Raw genomic sequence first — 15,701 nt, 5'->3', positions numbered from 1 at the left:
CCCGGAGAGACCCCCCCCCCTCCTGCGACCCTCTCGGGGTCCGCCAACCCCGTCCCCGGCATCGCCCCCTCCCCTCCCATCGCGTCTCACTTTGTGCAAGGGCAGAGGGGGTGGGAGCTGGGGGGGGAGGTGGGAAGGATCGAAACAGGCAGAAGCGTGCGATTATTTTAATTTTTTTACCTTATTTTGGGGTGGGATTTTTTGTTGTGTGTTTTTTTTTTTTGGTGATTTTTTTTCTCTTTTTGAAGCCGACGGTTCCTCTTTGCCTCGCTGCGGTTTCACGCCCGGCAGAGGGACACGGAGGTGGGAGGGGAGGGGGTGTGTGTGGGGGGGGTTGTATTTTTGTTGGGCTTATTCAAGGAGTGCCTATTTCAAACAAACTGCCCCCAGCACGTGGCACTGCTGGGTTCAAAGCAGAGGCAGAGGACTGGGGGTGGGTGGGTGGCAGCCCCTTGAGGGGCTGTCTGAAGGTGCCCAGAGGGTGCCGGGGAAGCCGAGGGGAGGATGGACCCGCCGCGGCACACACAGGGGATGGTGCAAGACAAGGGCCTGTGCAGGAGAAAAACCATTTATCCCCCCCCAGTTCCTGTGTGCAGAGAGCCCTGCACGCCGCCGGATTTGCATGAAACACGAGCAGTTTTGCTGAATGAAAGTCGAGGAGCTGAAACTGCCGAGCGGTGCCTGTTTGGGTGCTTTGCAGGCAGGATGAAAATAGGGATTAAAAAAACCCACCAGGAGCGGGGTAACCCCTGCCCAGCACGGCCAGGACCTGCTCAGCCCTGCTCTGGCCCCGTGTCCTCCTCTCAGAGCTGTGCTGGGCCCCAGAGCTGTGACACACACAGAGAGCCCTCCCGTGCCCAGGGCACATCCCCAGCACCTGCTGATCCCCCTAAACTCGCTCCCTGTTCCCCAGAGCGTCTCCTCCCGGCTGTTGCCCAACTCCAGGGCGTGAGTTTCTGTGCCAGCATCATCATCAGCAAGCAGAGAAGGCACCAGGCTCTCCCTGTGCCCAAGTCAGCAACTCGCCCACCTGCCTGCCAGGCCAGCTGGTCCCGCCGCTCCAGCCCTCCCCAGCATCCCGAATTCCACCCCCAGCATCCCGAATTCTGCCCCCAGCATCCCGAATTCCACCCCCAGCATCCCGAATTCCACCCCCAGCATCCCGAATTCTACCCCCAGCATCCCGAATTCCACCCCCAGCATCCCGAATTCAACCTCCAGCAGGAAAACGGGAGGAGAAAAATCTGTGATAGGAAGGCAGAGGTTGGGGGGAAAGGTGTGGAGGGTCCCTTGGCATACCCTGGTGGCTTCTGCAGTTTGGGAGGCCAGGAGTGCCCCCACCCTCCTCAGCCCTGTGGATGTTCCCAACCTCACCCTCATGCCTCCCATCTCCCCGCCTGACTCGGGAGCAACGGTGCGATGGAAAAGCTGGAAAAGCAGCCCCGCTGCCCACCCTCCTTTCCCCTCCAGGCAGCCCAGGACCTTCTCCTGGCTCCCTGAGCATCGGGGCTGAGCCCTGGGGGTGCTGCAGGAGCCTCCCCGCTCTCCCTGAGCCCCTGCCGGGAGCTGGGAGGAGCCCGGAGCGCCTTTGTCTCGAGTAGGGGGGGTTGCACAACGTGTGGGGGTGAAGCACCTTCATCTCCCCGATCAAAAGAACCCGTTTCTTTCCCAACCGGCAGCGGGTTCTGCAATGTCCCCTCCCTGCCCCCCTCCCCCTGCACCGCCTGCTCGGTACGGGAGGAGGGACTCCAGAAAGGGAAGCGGTGCCTCACTTTCCAGGCTAAAAATACCGGCTGCGCTTCCGAAATCAGCCCTGGTTCAATGATCTCCCCTGACCCCGAGGCTGCCGAGGGTGGAATCCCTCAATGATTCGGTCCAAGCCCCTCACCTGGCAGGAGGGAGGGGTCTCAGTGGGGTCTCTTTGCTTGTTGGAGGTGGGTTTTGCTTGTGGTGTTCAGGTAATTTCTGAGAGGGGCTGAAGCCAGGCTGCTGCTCCCAAAGGGGAATGGGAAAAGCTCAGAGGTGTCCAGGTCAGATCCAGAGACCAGGAAAGCTCTGGTTTTCCAGCCCACCCCAAATCTGAGCTGGTGTTTTGGGAGAGAGACCAGACCCGCCATGTCCTTCCCAGTGGGGCTGGGGCCTTTGGAAGGATGAATTTAAGGGAATTGAGGGAACTGAGCGGCCAAGAGAGCTCGGTGGGGAGGATGAACCCCTTTTTCCTGCTGTTCCATAGAACAGCCCCCACCCCTCCCACCTTTGGTTGGCTCCGCTGAGTAATATGCAAATTTATGCAGAGTGGGGCCCGCTGGGACTTAGTCGAGAAGTTATTGACTGTTCTCAGGATGAGCTGTTGGACATGAAAACATTGCCAAGGCAATTTGGGTGCTGCTGGGGCTCTCTGGAAGGACGAGGACTTTTGTGCCAGCGTTATTTTCCAAACCAAAGAGGCACGAAGTGAAACAAACCCCTGTGACTGGGAATTCCCACCAAAGCCTCTGTTCCTGCCGCGGGCTGAGGCATCAGGTGCTGCTCCAGGGCTGTGCCTCTCCCTGGAGCAGCTTTGGCCAACTATTTCCGTGGATCTGTGAGGTTTTGGAAGTGAAAGGGAAGGCAAGGCCGACCCTGGAGAGGACGGGCACAAAATGAAAGGGAAAGAGAAAGCCCCGGAGGTGAGAGAGGAGCCCTGAAACCTCTCAGATTCAGAGGGTGCCAAAAATAAACCCCGTGTGCTCGCTGTGTGACTTCGCAGGGCTGTTTTGGTACCGTCAGACCGAGCAAAACAGCTCGGCAAAAACACGTCCCAGCCCACTCGTGCTTTGGGGTTTGTCCCCCCCCCGAGCCCCCCGGGGCTGCAGCTGGGCCGTGGCTCCCCCAGGTCTCCCCCACCGGGCCCGGGCAGGGCTTTGCTCTGAGCCTGAAGTGATTTCTTCCTTGGAAAAGAGAAGTGTAATCCAGCGGTTGGAGAATTCCCCCCCCTCGCGTTCTGGATTTCCTGGAAAAGCAGCTGTTCCCTCTCCGAGGAGCCGCCGGGCGCGGGCTGTTCCCGCCGCTGGCAGCCGGGGAATCTCTGGATATCGCCGGGCTTTGGGACGGGGTTTGATGGCCCTGAGCTCCTCCACCTCCTTCGGTTCCGTCTCTTCCTCTGCCGTGCTCGGTTCTCCCCCACCCCACCCCGGGGATGCTCCCACCGTCCTGGGGGATGTCCTTACACATCCCCCCTTCATCCCGCAGGATTCTCCCGCTCTCCTGCCCTCCGCTGGTCCCTCCTCCCCCGGGAGGGCGATGGGGGAGCCCCCGCACGGAGCGGGGACCGCGGGCAGGTGCGGGGTGCGCGGTGCCTTAACCCAGGAATTCCCCGCCATTTCGGGGGGGTCGCCTCGGGGCTCCCCGAACCGTTTCGGTGCCCAGAGCTCTCCCCCCAGCTCAGCCATCCCCGGGATGGAGCAGCTCGCCGTCAAACTTGACTCCCGCCCCGCATTCCCGCTGCCCGTGGTCTCTCCCACAACTTCCCCCAGGGGATGTCTGGAAGGAGCCACTGGCGGTCCCTCGGTTCAGACCCCCCCCAAACTCACCGCCCGCCCCCGCGGTTCGCCCCGTCCCGTCCCGTCCCATCCCGTCCCGTGCGGTGCCGGGGGCGGGGCGGCACCGCCCGCAGCCCTCGCCGGGGCCGCCCCGCTCGTCCCGCCCGGTTCCGGCGCGGCGGCGGCGCCGCAGGTGGAGCCGAAGCCCCCGCGGAGCCCCCTCAGAGCCCCCCCCCGGGGCTGCCCCCCCTTCCCCCATCCTCCGGGACGCTCCGGCATCGCCTTCGTGGCCGGCCCCGCCCGAGGTAGGTGCCGGCTCCATCCCGCGGGTCTGGCCCCCGGGGCTCGCAGGGTCCGCACCGGGGTGGGGAGGGGGTCCGTTCCTGGGGGTCCGCAGCCTCCGGGAGGGGCTGGGTGGGTGTCGGTGCCCGCCGCGTGTGTGGGGAGAGAGGTGCTGGCAGGGCTGTCACCCGTGGGGCGTGGAGCGGTGCCGGGCTGTGCCGGTGGCGGGGGAAGCGTCGGGGGATGGCGGCTTCCAAAAGCGGCTGATCCAGCCGGGAGGAGCCGGCGTCCCGTGGGGAGCGCGCAGGGCTCGGCCTGGGCGAGCCGCGGGCACCGAGGGAGGGATTTCCACTCACTCGTGGGGTCCCTCCACACGCGCGGCCGCCTCCCAAAGCCGAGCCCGTGGCTTGCTGGGATGTTTCTGGTGCTGACCCTGCTGCTCTTCCCGGTGCAGGGAGCGGGGATGGGGGGGCACAGCACTCACAGCACGGCTGGGATTGCCCCCCACGGGTGGGTTTGCTGTGAGGGCACCTCTCTCTCTCTCTCTCTCTCTCCCCAAACATCCTGTGGGGAAGGGATGAGCCCCGAGGAAAGAGCTGTCGATGCCCTGAGCATCCCGGATCCCTCTGGAGAGCGAGCACGAGCCAGTGCATCCCACAGATCTGTGCCCTGTCCAGGATTTGACCCGTGCTGGCAATCCCTGGGCAGCTTCCCACACCATTTTTTTAGTTTTTATTTTCCACGGGAAAGGTGTTCCATGGGGTTTGGATGTGTCAGGGGGCTCTGCTGAGTGATGGGATGTCAGGAGACCCCTGCAGAGGGTGTGGGATGTGCTGGACTCAGCTCAGGGGTGAGAGAGCAGGAGAGACGGGGTGTCAATCGTGGCAGAAGGAGGGAAGAGAGAGGTCAGAGGGTTTGGACTGCGCCTTGGGTTTTTTTTTCCCGACTGGATGATCCATGAGTGGCTCTGCCCCGTGTCTGCTCCAGAGAGCAGAGCTCAGGGAGCAGGATGGGGGGGGCGTGGGCCCCACTCTGAGGGTCCAGATGTGAGCCCTCCCTCCGGCCAGATGTTCGCAGAGGGCTCCAGCCCGAAATCACAGCCTCTCTCAGGAGATCTCCGGCGCTTCCTGGTTTTGCAGCGAGAGGGTCGGAGGATTTCGGCACTTCCTACTCGCTGCCTGCTGAGAGCAGGAAGTGGGAGCACGAAAATGGCAGCAGAAGCTCTCAGAGCTGGGCTGGAAGCTCAGCAGGGAGAGTGTGGGGTGGCAGGGGGGTCCTGAGCAGGGCCCTGAACTTTGGGATGTGTCCATTTGGGATGAGGGGTCGGTCCCAGTGTCGGGGCCGGTCCAAGCGTGTGTCTTGTCCCGGGACAGAGGATGGAGGTGAGTGTGGATGGGACACGAGCGTGTCTTGTCCTGCAGTTTATTAAATGGCTTAGTTGGGAACCTCCCCGGGGCAGGGAGAGGCTTTGGCTCCGTGCTGGGTGCTGTCCTGGGCACTGCTGAGCCGGCAGAGGCGTTTCAGTGCCACACCGTGTGCCGTGCGGGCCGACAGAGCCACAAACTCCGTGTTTTTGAGGGGCTGGATTTGTGTGGAGGGACGAGGAATCCAGATTGTGGTGGCTGGAGCACAGGTACCACCTCTCTGGGCCCTGGCTCCTGCTCCACACCTCGCTGGCCGTGGGCTGGAGTGGAGCCCCAGGTGACATCAGGGGACAGGGCCCGGTGGCTCCCGAGGCTGTGGCCACGTGGATGGCTTTGGGATACACGAGGCCCAAAAGTTCCCCCACTGTGGGATAGGAGCAGACCCGGGGGGAGGCTGAAAACCGACCCTACAAAACTCCAAAGCCGTTTAGGAACCGCTGAAAGAAAAACGAGATTCGAGAGAGCGTCGGCGGCAGCGAGGAGACGTTTTGTGTTTGGAGTCTGAGGCTCAGATTTTCAGGCTTTTTCCTGTTCCAGCCGCGGGACACAATGGCATACGTGCTTTTTCAGCGAGTCTGGGAAATCCTGCAATCATGGGTTTAACAGCTGGGACCTTGAGGAGGGGAAAAAAACAAACAAGTGTGCTGGCAGCGCTCCGAAAGGAGGCAGCTCCTCCTGCGCCGCTGCCCGGCCTCGGCGGGGCAGGGTGTGAATCTCCTCTTCCATCTCTGGTTCAGGCATCAAACCCCGGTTGTTCTGGTCTGATTTATTGCCTTTTGATCTGCATCCAGCCCAGCCGCTGCTCTCTGGGGCAGCGCAGGAGGGAGGTGAGTCAGTCCTGTGTCTGTGCCTCATTGCCTTGCTATGCTCCCCGAGGGCAGGGATCAGGAATGCATCCGCTCCATCCCGCTCAGGCTCCCCATTAACAGCTTCTCTGCTGACTTGGGGTCGCTGGGGAGATGAGGAGAGGACACAAAAAGCCTGTCCTGGCCTCGCTGAGTGGTCTCCTGTCAGCCTCGAGCAGCCCCCCCTGTGCCCGCCTGGCACGGCTGGTCCCAGTGCCCTAAAAATACCTCAGGAAGCCCTGCTGGGAGCAGCCCCGTGGCCTTGCTGAGTGAATGGGATGTTTTCCTGCCTTTGTTGGGGCCTAAAACACAAGGGGGGCTGTTTGTGGTCCCCCCCACTCCCACCCCACAGGCTGGGGTGTCACTCAGGGGTCTGAGCTGGCGCATTCGGTGTAGGATGTGACGGTGCCATGAAGGGTTCAGGGGAAGGGGGGGCTGTTAACGTGGACTTTTTGGGGCAGAAAAGCCTGGGCCTTGTTAAGCCCAGCCAAGGAAATCGGGATTTGTTTTCTCTCAGTCTTGGAGAGCTCCCATCTGCCCTTCCCGATATAGCAGCAGTGGTAACTCCACATGAATGTGCTGAATCCGGGCAGCTCTGGGGCTGCTCAGGCTCACAGCACTCGCTGGCTCTGGGCTCAGGCAGGGCTGGGATGCTGTGGTGGCATCTTGTCACTGCTATAAATAGCAAAACAGGGCACGGGTGCCCGCTGGAGACTTCCCAGCCTCACCTGGGAGAAGGGATGGATCGTCCCAAGGGGGATCTCCGTGGAGGTCCTGACCCCGTGGAAGGGCTGGAGCGAGGCAGAGGCTGCCCCACTTTGGTACCTGGGCACGAGGGAGGTGATGTTGGACTTGCCAACTCCTGGAAGAGCCCGGGAGTTCAGCTCCAGGGAAGCTGGAAACACGGGGAAACCAGGATGGAACTGGGATGTGGTGCTGGGATCAGCTCCCCAGGGATGCTCTGGAGCCTTCAGGAGGGAGGACCTGTCAGGGAAGGAGGATCTCCGAGGGAAGGAGGATCATCTCTTACACAAGGGAGGGGGGAAAACTGTTGATGCTGAGGCTGCTCTTTCAAAAGCCGCCTCCCTTGCGTAAGAGGAGCCTTGGGCAGCCCAGAAAACGTGGAGAGCTTCCTCCCGAGGCTGGAGACAGAGCCAGGACTGCTCCCTCAATTTCTTTCTTCCCTGAAGAGTTTTTCCTGAACTCCAAGGCTTATGTAAATTCTCCAGGTTTGCCCGGGGCTTGGGGCGCTGAGGATTGGTTTCCTGTGTAGCCCAGGGGTGCAACTACCACGTGAAAATCCTCTCCCGGTCCTTCCACAGACTCTTGGCTTCATCCAGAGCCCTCAGCAACACTCGAGGGGCCGCTGGAAGCAGCTGCCTCTTCCCAGGATTCCCTTCAGCTCCCGTAGGGTGGGAATGTTCGTGGCAGGCCCTGCCCCGGTGCCACCACGGGCGGGGGGTTTTGTCTGGGTCCCTGCAGCCCCCCGTGACTGTCACCTGCTGGCACTGGGCAGAGGGGACAGCGGTGCTGGGCCACGCTCTGGGACAATTGGAGTGCAGAGTTCAGCAAATCTGCAGATTGTGGTGGATATCCAGCCTTTGGAAGCCGGGTTTAGTCGCTGTCTGGGCGAGGGCTGGGCTTGGGGGTTCCCTCGCACGCCCTGGGTGAGTTTGGGAGGGTGTTTTTAGAACAGACTGAGCTGGTGGGTCTGGGGAGTTCGGTTATTTTGTTGAATCTTTGAATGGTTTGGGTCAGGGGGGTTATTAAAGCTCATCCAGTCCCACCCCCTGCCACGGGCAGGGACACCTCCCACTAGCCCAGGATGCTCCAACCTGCCCTTGGACACTTCCAGGGACAGCCACAGCTCCTCTGGGCAACCTCAGGGCCTGCCCACCCTCCCAGGGAGGAATTTCTTCCTAATTAGCGCCCGTGGGCTCTGTCAGTCCCTGCTGGTGACTTCCTACTGCCCAAAAATCCGGGAGAAAATCCCCTTCTGGGACGTGGGTGAGCCGGCAGGGCACCCTGGGCCCCTGGGCAACTCAAACACGGGGTGGACAGGCCGGGAGCGAGCAGGGACCGGTTTGAGGTGGCGAGCTGGATCCCCGGGAGCTGCAGCTCCTGTGTTTGTTTTCCCTGGTATCCAAGGGTCGGAACCAAACCTGCTGCCGGGATTGCCGTTCAGGCCTCCCCGCGCCGATCCTAGCGCTGGTTGCTAACCAAGACCAGGCCTTTCCCGCACACATCTGGTGGCTGGGTGCAATCCCAGCCCTCCCTTCCAGCCGGGGGGGAGCCTGGCAGGCTGTGAGGGGCTCCTGCAGCGGGGATTTTTGGGGGGTTTTGGGGGTGCTTTGGTGGCCTCGGCCGTGTCGGTTCCCTTTGAGGCCCTGCTGGGCCACCTGGTCCCATCGGGATCCCATCCAGGGAGCTGCCTGGGCAGGCTCAGCCCGTGCCAGTGGGCTCAGTCCCACGTGGGCTGCGTGGTGTGGGCAGCACAGGAGGTTCTTCATTGGGATTTTGCCGGATCTGGATCCACACCGGGCCGATGCTCCAGCTCCGCAGCTCCTGGCGGGCTCCTCCAACCCTGGGGACGCTCTGGGGTCGCTGCCCTGCCCGGGGGACAACCCCCTTGTCCTCCCACTGCTGTGGGGACACCGTGCTTCGGGATCTGAGGAACAGAGACAGCGCCAGGGGGGTCATCCCGGCATCCCCCCCCGGCCGCTCCCCGAGCGTCTCTCTCTCTCTCTCTCTCTCTCGGGGAGGTGAGAGTTGTTGTGCAGAGTTTCCTCTCCGTGCCCTCTTATGTCACGCAGCCCCGGCGGCTCCCGAAATAGCCGCCAATCCCCGGAGGTTTCACTTCAGGCTCTCTATTCTTAGCGCTGGCGGCCGCTCGGGCCGCGTTGCTCAGCCCTGAGCTCGGGGCGAGCGCCAGGCTGTGCCATGCAGGGCCCCGTGGCACCTCCGGAGGGTCCGTGCGGGCACCACGGCCGAGCTCTGAGCTCGGGGGGAGCCTGAGCGGGAAACCAGACCCGCTCTCCCCTCATGGCCCAGCCCTGAGAGTCTCTTTTGTCGCCTGTTGCATCTCATCCCCTCCATCCCCCAGTGCCAGCAGCCACCCCAGACGCCCTCCCTGCCGTGGGATGCGCGGCAGGGATGGGGCAGCGGCGAGCGCGGGGTGCGGAGCGGCCGCGGCTTCGCTGGATGCTCTCGGAGCGCCGCCCAGGCTGAAGGGCTCGCCCGCCCCGGGGGTGTTCAACCCCTCCTGTGAGTGCTTTTCCCGTTCCTGGGGGTGGTTTGTTTCTAAAATATCCTGAGGGGGGGGGTGGGACAGCTGGAGGGGTGCAGGGGACGCCCCTCAGGACGGAGAACTCCCTAAGTCCTGAGGTTGGGCACGGCCAGCGCTGGGGCAGGGGCAGGGCTCTGGGGTTTGATCTCCTAAATTCGGGACCCCAGGAGCTCTCAGCAGCCTGGTAGCCACGGCAGGGCAGTGGCAGCACCAGTGCCAGCTGCAGCAGCAGACACAGGACGGGCTCCTCTGTCACCTGCGTTTTCTGGCTGTATCTCTGGGGACTCCCCACTCACCCCCAGCTCTGGATGCAGGGGGACACCTCATTAGTCCTCCAGCAAGATTTTGGCTGTTTGAAAGCTCTTTTTGGGAGTCCCCTCGTTTTCCAGGCTTCACTTCAACCCCTTGAGCATTTCCAAGCCCTCGCTGGGGCTCTTTGGCTCCAGCCTTGCCGACCTTGGGGTGCAATTCCACCCCAGGTTGGGTCAGACCCAGGGTCCTGCACCTCTAGGGGTCTATGGCATGGGGGTTGGGGGAGAAACGAGGCCCTTTTTGGGTGGGCAAGGTGCTTTTTGCAGGGCTGGGGCTGCTGGGGAGGGGAGTGTGTGTTGTGCTCCGAGCTCGCATCCTGCCCGGGTCACGTGCGGGCCGGGCCTTTGTCCCGCGCCTCGCTGCCTTTTTTTAACGTTTATTTTTAGGTGCTCTCCGGCTTCCTCTTCCTCCTGCTCTGCGCTGAGCTCCCTCTTTCGAACTCCCTCTTCTCGGGAGTGCTTTTTTTGGGCAGCCAGTTCCTCCCTAAGCCTGGTTTTTTGCAGGTCTTTTGTCCCGGCTGAGCATCAGCAGCTGCTGGGGGTCCCCTCTGGGCAGGCAGCAAGAACAGAGCAAGGTTTGCTTTGTGAAGGGTGAATCACTTGAGCCTTATCTGTCCCTGGGATTTGGGACAGCTGGACGACTTCTGCTGGAATCGTGGAGGCTCCTGGAGTGGGGGGAAAGGGAAAAACTCTTCCTGCCAACAGCCTTAGTGGGTTTGTGCTGCTGATCCCTGCGTTGAATCCTTCAGTGTGTCCTCTGGAATAACTCCCTTAAACTCTGGCTCCTGTGGAACTTCAGCCTTGGGGATGCTTTGGGTGGTTTGAGCGCTGGGGGAAGAGGCAGAATTGTCCTGGTGGGACCCTCGTCTTGCTGGGACCCTCGTCCTGGTGGGACCCTCGGGGTGGGTGAGCTCTGAAGGCACAGAGGCTCTGTGGGACTGAGCCCTTGGCATCCCCCCCTCCCCACCCCTCGGACGCTGCAGGAACCCTGGTGTGGCTTTGCTGGTTTAGGAGGCAGGATTTGTAGATAAAGTGGCCCCAGCTGGCTGAATAACAGCAGTGTGGGAGAAGGGAGGGGACTCCAGATAAGCCCTGGGCTCGTGCCTGGGCAGTTGTAATCGGGCACTGAGGTGGGGAGTTGCAGCAGAGCCCGTGTTCTGAGGTGAAGGGGATGGTTTTCCCCCCTCCTCCTGCTGTTCCCACCCTCTGGCTCCCTGGCTTAGCCTTGGTTTATCCTCTTTCCACACGGCAAGGCACCCTCTACCCCTAACCAAGGATGGGAAAGTTTGGGGGCCAAACCTGTGGGTCCTTGGGGGGTTCTGAGGGATATCCCGGCCAGCCTGGATCGATTATCCCTTCCCCTCCGTGTCCCTGCCCGTGTCAGGGAAGCAAACAGGGCTTGTACAACCCTCCAAGGCTGGGGTGGAACCTGCTTTTCCCGTGGGACAGAGCAGGTCTCAGCCACCCTGCCTTTCCCCACGAGTGTGCTCAGCCAGGGCTTGCCTTTTCTGCCCCGTAATTTGATTTTTAGCCCTTATTGGACGGGCAAAAAGCCCTGCTGGGTTCGTCCAGGCAGCTCTTCGTGCTGTGACACCTTGTCCTGTGTGCTGGGTCTGCCCCTGGGGTGATGAACCCCCCCCTCCTCATCATCTGGGTGCTCCCTAAAAGGAGCAGGAACAACAATTCACCTGGGTTAAACCACAATCCTCCCCTCCCCAAATTAGGCGAGCGCCAAGCCCTGGTGCGTCCACAAATGACTGAATCCTGCCTGAAAAGCCCAAGTATGAAAACATTATTTTTTGGTTTTGGCTGAGCCTCGGGGCTCTCTGGGCCTGAGCCACCCCTGGATGGGGCTGCCTGGGGCTCTGCCCACCCCGCAGCCACGGGTGATGTGGGCGTGCCAGGGGGTTTTGGGGTGCAGGGGGGGGCTGAGGTGGGAGGTGGGGGCTGTTAATGGGGCTGGCAGGGGAGAGCTCTGAGCAAGAGGAGCTGGAGGAGCTTTGTGAGTGTGGGGCTGTCTCAAGGCACAGCTTTGTGAGTGTGGGGCTGTTTCAAGGCACAGCTTTGTGAGTGTGGGGCTGTTTCAAGGCACGGCAGAGCCTGAGAGGGAGGAGGGGAGGGTGGCCCGGTCCGACTGGGAGTGCTGGGAGTGCAGATCCCGCTGTCCCACCCATCCAGTGTGTCCCACCCTCCTGGTCCCCAGCATTGCTGAGGGACCCCAGGCCTGGCAGAGACCTCGTTGCTTTGGGAATGGGGTCTGCTGGTGCCTGGGCTGTGCTCTGAGGGCTGGTCCAGGCCCTGCTGAGCATCCCTGAGCATCCCTGAGCATCCCTGAGCATCCCAGACTGTTTCTCCTTCCCATGCTCTGCTCTCCAGCTCCCCGGGCTGAAGAATTTCCTGGATGATGCTGATGTGGGGCTTTCACTCCTGGGGGAGGGAAGGCTGATCCTATTCCCGGCTTGTTGGGCTCTCCCAGCTCTCCCCCCCGGGCAGGGTGAGTGCCTGGCTGGTCCTGGAGGTGGTTTGGTGGCTGGATTCCCCCCGTTGATCCCAGCACCATTCCCAGGTGCCGAGGCCTGGCAGCCCCAGCCCGGCCCAGGCGGTGAGACAGCGGTATGTGAGATGTAAACTCAGCCCCCAAGAAGTTTAGATTATTGCAGCCCTGCGAAAAGCATCAGCTCTGCCCTAAATGGAGCCCAGATGGTGGCGGGAGGGCCGGGAATTGCAGGAGCCCCCGCGAGCAGGAGGGCCCCGGGGCCATGAGGGGAGGGAGGGGAGGGCTTGGGTTACAGCTCAGGGTCAGCTCCTCCAGCTGGCCCCTGAATCCACCCCATCCTTGGAAAACAACCCCGGGGGAATGACAAAAGTCTCCCGAGTTGCATCACTGAGGGAGCTTCTCAGCCTTTCCAAAGAGGAGCTTTCCCAGAGGCCGGAGCCCGGAGATTGGGCAGGCTCGGAACCCTGAGCCCAGGGCAGGGATCAGGGGGGAGTAAGGGGGGGGATGGAATTGTGTTTTGGGGAAGATGAGACCTGGTAGTATTTGGGGAATGGCAGGGAGAGCCCAAGGAATGGCAGGGAGAGCCTGGGGAATGGCAGGGACAGCCCAGGGAATGGCAGGGATAGGCTGGGGAATGGCAGGGAGAGCCTGGGGAATGGCAGGGACAACCCAGGGAATGGCAAGGTGGTGGCCAAGGGGCTGGGGCTGAGAGGGCAGGAGGGGCTGGAGAGGAGCAGGAGGGGCTGGAGAGGAGCAGGAGCTCTGCTCTGCTGCAGGTCCCAGGCCCACATCCCTGGAGATAAAACCCCGTGTGCAGGAGCAACACGCCCCTTTCCCCGGGAGATAAGGCTGTGTGCGGACACAAACACCCCAGGAAGGCAAACACCCGAGTTTACCTTCCCTGCGGGGACCCAGAGCGCCTGCAGCACCTCCCCCGAGGGCACAGCGGGGCCAGGAGGGCCCCTGGCACTCGCCAGAGCTGGGTTTGGGGTCGGGGTGGTGGCCCCAGGAGGCTGGGACGAGCTCAGCTGGTCAGAGCCTGGCTGTGGGAGGTGGGACAGCCAGCAGGAGTGAGGAGATGGGATGTTGGCAGGAGTGAGGAGATGGGACACTGCTAGGAGTGAGGAGATGGGACACTGCTAGGAGTGAGGATATATTTCTGGGGGACTCTCTGACGACATTAATGCTGTGGCAGCGCCTCAGAAGGGGCAGTGACTGCGTGTCTGACTCACGGACACTGCAGGGGTTGGATGGGGGTTCAGGAGCCTGGGATGGGGATGGGGATGGGGACAGGGATGGGGACGGTGTTGCCTGGCTGGGGTGCTGGCAGGGAGGGGACCTTGAGTCTCCCCCCCAGCCCAAAGCAGCCCTGCAGAGCAGGGACGTGCCTGGCACGACGTGCCAAGCGAGCCCAGGAGGTGGAGGGTGTGCCTGGGAGGGGTGCAGGGTGTGGGACGGGGCGCTGGCGCATCTGGAGGTGGGACAGGGAGACTTGCAGAAGGATTTGTGGGCCCGGCCCGGTTGGAGCTGGGCCGTGTGCTGTGTCTGCACAAATCCCTGTCCTCCCTCCTTCCCTACTCCCTCCCTCCTTCCCTCCCTCCCTCCCTCCTGCCTCACTGGGGGAGGCTGGAGCAGATCCTGGCAAAGCCCCCATGGCATTCCCTCTGTCCATGGGGGTCATCTCACACCTCCTGACCCTGGGGGTGAGGGATGGGGTTTGCCAGAGCCCCCCCCCAACTCGCCAACCAGTCAGCCCAGTGGGGAGGAGACGCTCCCATTCCAGTGCCACTGGTCGCTTTCTGGATCCATCAGCACCTGGATCTCCTGGCTGGGGAGAGGGGAGACACCCCAAATAAAGGGCTCTGGGGTGAGCAAAGCTCCTGGAGTGGCATCTCCTTCCAAAACCCGCTGGGTTTGTTTTGCCCCAGTGTCCAAAGTGACGTCGGGAACTCGCTGACCTCCGTGACTTCATGGCAGGGAGGAGAAAATCACCCCCCCAAAATGGTCTGCCTGGGAATTGGGGCTTTTGTGCAGGGGGAAAAAGAGCTCTGTGAGGCAAAGACTGAGGAGGGAACTGGGCTTGGGTCCCACCCAAGCCTGGGGTGGGACAGGGGAGCTCCAGGGAGGGTTTGTGCAGCTCAGGGCTCTGCTCCCAGGTCAGGCCTCAGCTCTGGCAGGGCTGGGTTTAGAGGGGAGCCAAACAGCTGGGAGAGGAGCTGGGGCTGCAGGAGCCAGGCCTGCAGGAGCTGATTTAGCTGGGGAGATTGTGCTTTATCCCCTTGCAATCGTGGCCTCCCCAGGCTCGCTGCTCCCCCCCAGACCCCGCCGCTCTCTGTGGGAGCATCTCCACCTCTGCCAAGCCAGGAATGCTCCCAGGCACTGCTCCACGTCCATCTGCAGGGACAGGGATCACAAGGGAGCATCCACAGCCCCTCCAGAGCCCGTCCCTCCATCCCTTTGGGTACCACTGAGTCCCCACTCTGGGACCATCCCCGCTCTCCCAGCTCCCCGTCCTCCCCTCCGGCAGCAGCAGCAGCAGCAGCAGCAGCAGCAGCCACGTGCCCTTTCCCCAGCCCACACGGTTTTTCCTGGGTTGCAGGAGCCCTTGGCAGCAGGATCAGGGAGCAGAGCTCCCTGCCAGGGCTCCTGGGGGGTGGATAGACCAGCTTTTCTCCTTCCCTTATCCATCACCCAGCCGGGCTCCTGGAATCACCAAGCGGGCTCCTGGAATCACCCAGCTCGGAAAAGACCTCCAAGGTCACCAAAGCCCAACCTCTGAGGAGCTGGGGTGGCTGCAGAGGGGCCACCTCACTCAGGGAGGAGCGATGGAAAGGCCTGAACCTCCTGGAAAGGGGAGAGGCTGCGGGAGGGGGGGGAATAATTTGGGAGCACGGGAATGGTTTGCCACGAGATGGAGAGGGTGGTCTCGTGGGGATGCATCTTCAAGGACCTTGGAGGTGGGAGTAGGTCCTGTCTCCCAGGCTTGATTTCGGGGAGCTGAGCTGGGTTTGCCACCGTGGTGCTCCCGAGGAGGGGGGTGTGAGGGGGGCACCCACTCCCAGCTGGTGGACGTGGAGCAGAAGAGTCCCCTCCGGGGATTTTGGGCACAGCAGGAGAATCCTTGAGCTCTCCAAGCCCTTGTCCTTCAGCAGAAACCGTTTTGGGGTCTGCCCGCGGTGCGAGTTTTCGTGTGAGTGTGGAAGGTGCAGGACTCAGGCAGCGGAGGGACCTCAATGTTCCAGCTGGGCTGGTCCTGCTGGATCTCTGGGAAGGGACAGTGGCCTTTTGGGAAGCCACCAGCAGCTGGAAGAGGGCTTGCAGGAGGACACCCCCCCATCCCTTCCCACCCTCCCACCTCCTCCTGAGGGCAAAAAGCCGTCAGGAACAGCTCGGGGAGGGGGCTGGAGGAGCAGAACCAGGGGCTGTCGCTCTGGGATTTGAGGAATCCCTGCAGCCACCCGGTGATGCAAGCTGGAGGGGAGGGCAGGGGGGGAGATGCTGAGCTCTTCCCCCCCTCCCCTGCACCGGGGAGGGG

General features: G+C 62.3%; 1 protein-coding gene across 2 annotated transcripts in view; it reads left to right on the top strand.

The window, feature by feature from the left end:
• The window catches only part of HDAC7 (histone deacetylase 7), a 51,538-nt gene that overhangs the window by 11,770 nt on the left and 24,067 nt on the right, over window positions 1-15,701 (top strand). The window contains exon 1 of one of the 2 annotated variants that reach the window (XM_050331052.1): window positions 3,708-3,826. The exons of the other annotated variant lie outside the window; for it this stretch is intronic. The gene's annotated coding sequence lies outside the window, so the exon portion shown is untranslated. Of the gene's footprint in view, window positions 1-3,707; window positions 3,827-15,701 lie in introns of those variants that run through there. 2 annotated transcript variants of the gene reach the window in all.

The sequence above is a fragment of the Myiozetetes cayanensis genome, unplaced genomic scaffold (assembly GCF_022539395.1).
Source record: "Myiozetetes cayanensis isolate MyiCay16 unplaced genomic scaffold, myiCay2020 scf47, whole genome shotgun sequence".
Lineage (NCBI taxonomy): Eukaryota > Metazoa > Chordata > Aves > Passeriformes > Tyrannidae > Myiozetetes > Myiozetetes cayanensis.
The sequence above is the reverse complement of the archived record's forward strand: the minus strand, read 5'-3'. Positions and strand labels throughout refer to the sequence as shown.